This window comes from Coenobita brevimanus, chromosome 100 (genome assembly GCF_032717465.1).
Source record: "Coenobita brevimanus isolate Jiangsu-jjx chromosome 100, ASM3271746v2, whole genome shotgun sequence".
Lineage (NCBI taxonomy): Eukaryota > Metazoa > Arthropoda > Malacostraca > Decapoda > Coenobitidae > Coenobita > Coenobita brevimanus.
This window is the reverse complement of record NC_137053.1, coordinates 4,190,001-4,197,500: the sequence shown is the minus strand read 5'-3', so window position 1 is coordinate 4,197,500 and position 7,500 is coordinate 4,190,001.

The window sequence follows — 7,500 nt, the reverse complement described above, 5'->3', positions numbered from 1 at the left end:
GACAGGGATCCCGCAGCCGACACTCCACGTACGGTCCACAATGATGTCCTCTGCGGGGGTGTCTTAGTGGTTTCTGTTGTCCTTTGGGGGTTTCACTCAAGCGTGGTTAAAACTCTACGCACTTCTGAACCCACGTTTCACTACCCGCTATCTAAACTACAAAAGCTCTCATTACACCTTTCTACCTACCTACCTATCTGTCCAAAAAATTACGTCTGTGTATCTGCCCTTCTAGTCTTCTGTATCTACTACACTACAGAAGCTGGCTTATTACGTACGTATGTATGTATGTATAAGTGTATGCATGTTTATGTATGTAACACAAATTCCGAGCCCTTATAAACGTTTATAATTTAACACTGCAGGTTAAATCACGAGGGGATCAAAGCCTAACATTTCGAATTTTGTCCATAATGATGTCCTCTGAGGGGGTGTTCAGGCCGCCTTTGCCCCCGCCACCACTCCCTTGGAAGAAGCAAGAACAAACGAGAACATAGTGAAGGCGATTCTTTTTATGCAATGGAAAAGAAACCAAAGAATGAAATACCGCAATAATTGATCAGAGAGCGAGAGAGAGAGAGAAGGGGGGGTGAGTAAAATTCAAGATCCGTTCATTTCGAGATGCCTGGACACAACTGCATTTAAAAAGACTGGAGGTCATAGACAGGGGGAAACAGAGAGGAAAACAGGATATGGATCACCGTCAGACGACTTTATTCAGGAACAGGGAAACTCAGGTCTCATGGGGTTACAGTCTGTTTCAAAAGCCCTCTGAAACAATAAAACGACAGTAAGGTGGATTCTTTTTATTCAACTGTACAGAAGGCGTAATTACCTTGATTTATATTTACTTTATTATTACCTTGATCTTATTTTACTTTATTTAATCTACCTTTACATCTACTTTACTTTTTATTCAGCTGTAACTAAAGAAGGAATATTTTACCTTTACTTATATTTATTTTTACTTTATCTTCCTTTACTTATTTTACATTAATATCTCCTTTACTTTTTCCTTTATTTTACTCTGAAATTTCCGATACGTTGCTTAAATTTTGTAAGCTGGGTTGCTGGACGTGGATAATAAAGTCAATAAAAGATAATTAATGTCTTTATCCTTGCTAACTTGAGCGATGGGGTTAACTTTACTAGAAAATAATATATCAGTAAAAATATTCGTTTAATGAACTTGATTATATGGGTTTATTGCTGGCGACAACACTGCGTATAAAGGAGAGAGAGAGAGAGAGAGAGAGAGAGAGAGAGAGAGAGAGAGAGGGAGGAGGAGGAGGGAAAGAAAACGGGAACAGGAGGAAGGGGGGACTAGGACGTGGTAAAAATCTCACAAACATATTAGTCTACGGACTGTGTAGGTAAGGACCCATGATCACAGAAAACGCGTACACAAACACATACAAGAATACACACACGTTCACATACACTCACGCACACACGCTACACATACGGTACACATACACTCAGACGGGCGCACTCTCGCGTGTTGAAGGGACGGCTCTGTTACCGTTTCAGTATCACGCATTGTTTATTCATTTCCGATTCCACGCCACACGCACGCCCACACCAGCAGACTGCGCCGCTCCCACACGTGCGGGCGAGTTTCTAGATAAGCGTTATTTTTGGACACAGAGATGGACACTCACACTCCACCTACATAACTGCCAAGCGTACATACATAAATACGTACACGTGCTCAAATACTAACAGAGAGAGAGAGAGAGAGAGAGAGAGAGAGAGAGAGAGAGAGAGAGAGAGAGAGAATCACATGCACATACATACATACATACACACATTTATGTACTGTATATACCTCTCTCTCTCTCTCTCTCTCTCTCTCTCTCTCTCTCTCTCACACACACACACACACACACACACACACACACACACACACACAGAATTTAATAAAGACGGGAGAGAGGATGACGAAAGAGATGACACGAGAGACAATATGAAGAGAGAGAGAGAGAGAGAGAGAGAGAGAGAGAGAGAGAAAGAGAGAGAGAGAGAATCACATGCACATACATACATACATACACACATTTATGTACTGTATATACCTTTCTCTCTCTCTCTCTCTCTCTCTCTCTCTCTCTCTCTCTCTCTCTCTCTCTCTCTCTCTCTCTCTCTCTCACACACACACACACACACACACACACACACACACACACACACACACACACACACACACACAGAATTTAATAAAGATGGGAGAGAGGATGACGAAAGAGATGACACGAGAGACAATATGAAGAGAGAGAGAGAGAGAGAGAGAGAGAAAGAGAGAGAGAGAGAGAGAATTTTCTTCCATTTAGTATCAATACCTACACAAACACAGATACAGATAGACAGATTTAGATAGATAGATAGATAGAGAGAGAGAGAGACAGAGATAGCTAGATAAAGATAGACAGAGTTCTCTTGTATAATTTCTATGTACCGGTATCTGTCTCTTTAATCCAATGTGTTTTATTCCTTAAGAGTTTGTACGTCATGAACACTATGTGTGTGTGTGTGTGTGTGTGTGTGTGTGTGTGTGTGTGTGTGTGTGTGTGTGTGTGTGTGTGTGTACGGTATCCATAAAACAGACATGACAAAGTTACCCACGTCACTACTATGGCGCATCTTTAAGTTCCCCCTCAAGACGATTTCATTCATCACACGGGAGATTTTCCGAACTGGGGAGGTTACACACAGCCTTCAATAAATCCCTCAAGCACAGGAGTCCGGTCACAGCTGAGTAAAATCGTCTGGAGATAGCAAGAATAAGGAAGCTACTAGGGGGAAAGGAGCACCTAATTCATTCCCCTTACACTCCCAATTATCAATCCTCTCATACTCCCATTTTCTATAGTATTCTAAATGTAGAAAAGGTCAGACGATTTTATTCAGCTGAGAGAGAGTACTGAGGGGTTGAGTGTGTTTGTTGTGCTGCCCCCTTCCTTTCTTCCTTCCTTTCCCTCCTTCAATTTCCTTCCTTCCTCCTGCCTTCTGCCGTCTGTCTTCCTTCTTGCTTTCCTTCTTCCTCCTTACCTTCCTTCCTCCTACTTTAATTCATTTCTCCTTAAATTTTCTTTCATTATTCTCTCCTTTTTTCTCAACGTCTTCCACGGTAACTTTTCCTCTCTTCTCCTTATCATTGTTTCCTCCTATTCCCTCCTTCCCTCCCTCTCTCTCTCTCTCTTTCCAACCTCTGACTTTTTTTCCTTACCTCCACTTTCATCTCCTTCATAACGCACACTCCTTCACTCGTCCTCTCTCTCTCTCTCTCTCTCTCTCTCTCTCTCTCTCTCTCTCTCTCTCTCTCTCTCTCCAGACCCTAACTTCTATTTTTCGTTACTCCCACTTTCATCTCTCTCTCTCTCTCTCTCTCTCTCTCTAATTGGACGCTCGTGGTGTAGGTTAAACATTTTGCCACTGCGAGGGGAGGGGGTGAGAGGAGAGGGGGTGAGAGGGGAGGGGGTGAGAGGGGAGGGGGTGAGAGGGGAAGGAGAGAGAGGGGAGGGGGTGAGAGGGGAAGGAGAGAGAGGGGAGGGGGTGAGAGGGGAAGGGAGAGACTGGGTTAGCTTGTTATATGTATTTTGCTTCTGAATTATACTTTCTTGTTTATGTATTTCTACTCGTATATACATCACTGAATACTGAAAGTGTTAAGTTTTATTATTTTAGTGATGCTTTGTCTGCTTGTCTGTTTGTATGTCTGTCTGTGTTTGTGTGTCTGTTTATGTGTCTGTGTGGGTTTGCCCCCCCTCTCTCTCTCTCTCTCTCTCTCTCTCTCTCACACACACACACACACACACACACACACACTTGACTATGTACATGCACTTTTGTTCATACATTACACAAGTTAATAATGAACTTCATGGTTATTCTCTCTCTCTCTCTCTCTCTCTCTCTCTCTCTCAGGCAGCAGAGTGGATAGCAAACTTAAGACAGCATGTGGTAGGATAGCAGTTGAAATGGCTTGGGCTACTCTGTACTGCTCGCATGTCCGCCACTGCATGTCTCCCTTGCACCTGTTCTTTTGCGATTTATTTTTGGATACGTCTGGTTAGTATCCACCTGCAACTTATCTATGTAGAGTATGGCGATATTAGAATGAATGTACAACGGAGGGCAGTAAGGTGTAATAAGCAAAATAAGTCACTTAAGAAAATGTGTTAGGGAGCTTCCTTAACCAACGAGAACTGGATCAAAAATAATTTTCTAGGTCATGAGATGTGGTGCGTTTTGTTTGATTATAATGTTTTTACTCTTAGATCAAGTTTTCGTCTTTTTGCAGCTTATTTTACGTAGCTCAGTGGCAGAAAATGGCAATATTACGGCTCTAAATCCTCTCCATAGCACTTATTCGTGACTAACATCATATTCTGGTGTCAATTTGTTGTTTCAGCTCAGCAATCAAGGTGGAGAGATGGCAATTTTGGGTCGTTAAAGGGAAAAATGTATAGTACTAGAAAGACAATTACAAAGGCAAACTATGAGCACTTTACTGATGTACTGAATATTACACACACACACACACACACACACACACACACACACACACACACACACATACACACACACGATTCACAAAAACTCTCGCTGTCTTCGGGCAAAAATAATCTCACACACACGCCCGCAACTCAGTCTCTCTAACCGGTAGACATGAGACGTAGGTACATAATTCACGGCTTCAGGCCAGGCTCCAGCTCAACCCTGTCTCTGTCTACACTGCATTCACCCCCCCTGCCAAAATAGCAAAATATCAACAATCTCCAGCACTACACAATATACCCTGACAATATTCGTCCCCTTTCAGACAGAACACTTCGACAATATCCGTCCTCTTCCAGACAGAATACCTACATAATATCTGTCCTATTCCAAACAGAGCACCTACACATTATCCCTCCCCTTTCCAGACAGAATACCTGCACAATATCCGTCCACTTTCCAAACAGAACACCTGCACAATATCCGTCCACTTCCAGACAGAACACATACACTATATCCATCCTCTTCCAGACAAAATACCTCGACAATGTCCGTCCTCTTCCAGACAGAATACCTCGACAATATCCGTCCTCTTCCACCCAACACTAACCTTTATAACCATACACACAAATCCACAGCCACCACAGAAATCCAAATCCCCTATCAAAGTATCATCATTCTTGAATCCCCACCAGATCTCATCCCACAAACTGCTTTTCTCTGAGCGATACGAATGCAACGAAGGAAGACTACAATGAGGCCACCAACCTTCTCTGCTTCACTACCAACAGAAAATAAATAAATAAAAGAAACATACAAATAAAACTCGCAGACAATATACCATTTCCTCACTTTAATGCAACATCCACACCAGAGCACACTAACTCCAAGCACCTCACCCGCACAACACAGATAAACCTTCAGCACAACCTCAACAAAAGATCAACGGTAGCACCCTGCTGAAGTGGCCGTCTTCCTGCAGTCCACCGGTTCATGATAAGACTGGGAGCAGCAGCAGCAGCAGCAGCAGCAGCAGCACCACCACCACCACCACCACCACCACCACCACCACCACCACCACCACCACCACAAAACATCAATAACAACACTAACTTCAGGTGTCTCTCATGAAGTAAGGAAAACAGTACTGTACACTTTTAGGAGCACACCAAAACCCTTAACCGCTCCCTTAAAACCTCATACTCAGCAATCTTTAAGTGAAGCTACGACACATTAAAATCTACCTTGTATTTCGTGAAGAATCATGCGACTTTGAAGAACATCCCTTATTAAAATGAACACTAAGTACAGGTCGGTAATCATAAATCTGACCTAGTTTCCTAATTCCATTTCTCTTCCTGTACCCTGTAAGTTTGGGAGCTTCCAATAAAACAGATTTCTAAGGTACACACTCTCCTCGGTTACGGAAGCACCCTAACACCTTTTCCTACGCGACTCATTTTGCTTATTACACCTTACTGTCCTATTCTGTTATATAAATCCTTCTGACATCGCCATACTCAGCACAGATAGCGTGCAAAAGGATGACAGTCACCCGTATCTAAAAATAAATCGCTGAGGATGAGGTGCTAGGGAGATTCCTGACCCAACGAGAATACGAACCAAGTTCCACATCGCATTTGAGAGTCTAAGCAAAAGTTTAATCCAAATATTCATGTTTTTTCAAGAGTATATATATATATTTTCACGTTTATAATAATACAGAAATTTTACCGTACAGTGCAATTATGTATAAGTTTGTGTAGGTATTTCATCATCGGTGGTGTTAGAGAAATTGAAATCTGTTTACATTCGGTATTTAGAGGATTTACATTTAAGGTGCAAATTATTTACTACATCATAAATTTAGACAATACCAGCTGACTTTATTAGGGTCAAAAAAATCTCCTTCAGGTAAAAGATTAAAATTATTGTGATTCCCATTATTGATATATAAATAATAACGTTGTATTTAATGTTATTCAACGACTGTTTTATTCACCTCACAGAAGAATACTAGTTAAAGAGTGAATGCAAACTGACAAACAGGCTAACACGCATGAACATCACATTTTAATACCGTAGCACACACACACACACACACACACACACACACACACACACACACACACAGAGCTCGCTGGTGCAGTGGTAACGTTCTCGCTTGCCATCTGGTAGACGGGAGTTCGCGCCTCGCTCAGGTTGCGAAAAGTTTCACTGACGAATTGGGTGGTTACTGTCCCCCTTGAGCAAGGGGACGGGTGTGTGCGTGTGTGAAGGTCACAGCCTTGCCCTTAGATCGGACTATATGAGCTCTCAGCTCCCTTCCGGGAGGGTAAAAGCTGACGATCACGAACATCAGGTGATCCTGACCGACCCGGTGAATTACATACACACACACACAAAGTGGAGCATCACTACCACCTTCAACACACACACACACACACACACACACACACACACACACACACACACACACACACACACAGAACTAGAACACCCACGGCCGCCTCCAACCTCCTCTCTCTCTCTCTCTATCTTTGTGAAGCTCGCCCTAGTACCCCCCCCCCTCCCTTTGAGCACCGCAGCACACACACACACACACACACACACACACACCCACACCCACACACACACACACACACAGTCGCAAACATATATACGATTTCCGCCTCCACGCCGCTGATTTCCCCAGGCTGTCTGCGTCAAGGAGGACCCAACACCAGTCCTCCCTTAACTCGCAAAATGGGCGACTTATTTTCTGAGTGGATGGCTCTAGGCTCACGCTGATGTACTGTTGTAGTCAAAAGTTCGTGGACACTTCCCTGGAGACTGTGGAGGCTGATGGATTTACACGCACACACACATACACACACACATACATAGAGAGAGAGAGAGAGAGAGAGAGAGAGAGAGAGGGGGGGGGGGGGGAATTCTGTATGTAGCGCGGGGAAGAATGAGGAAAATTCAGAAGACAGGGTACACTGCTGAAAGGAGTGTTAT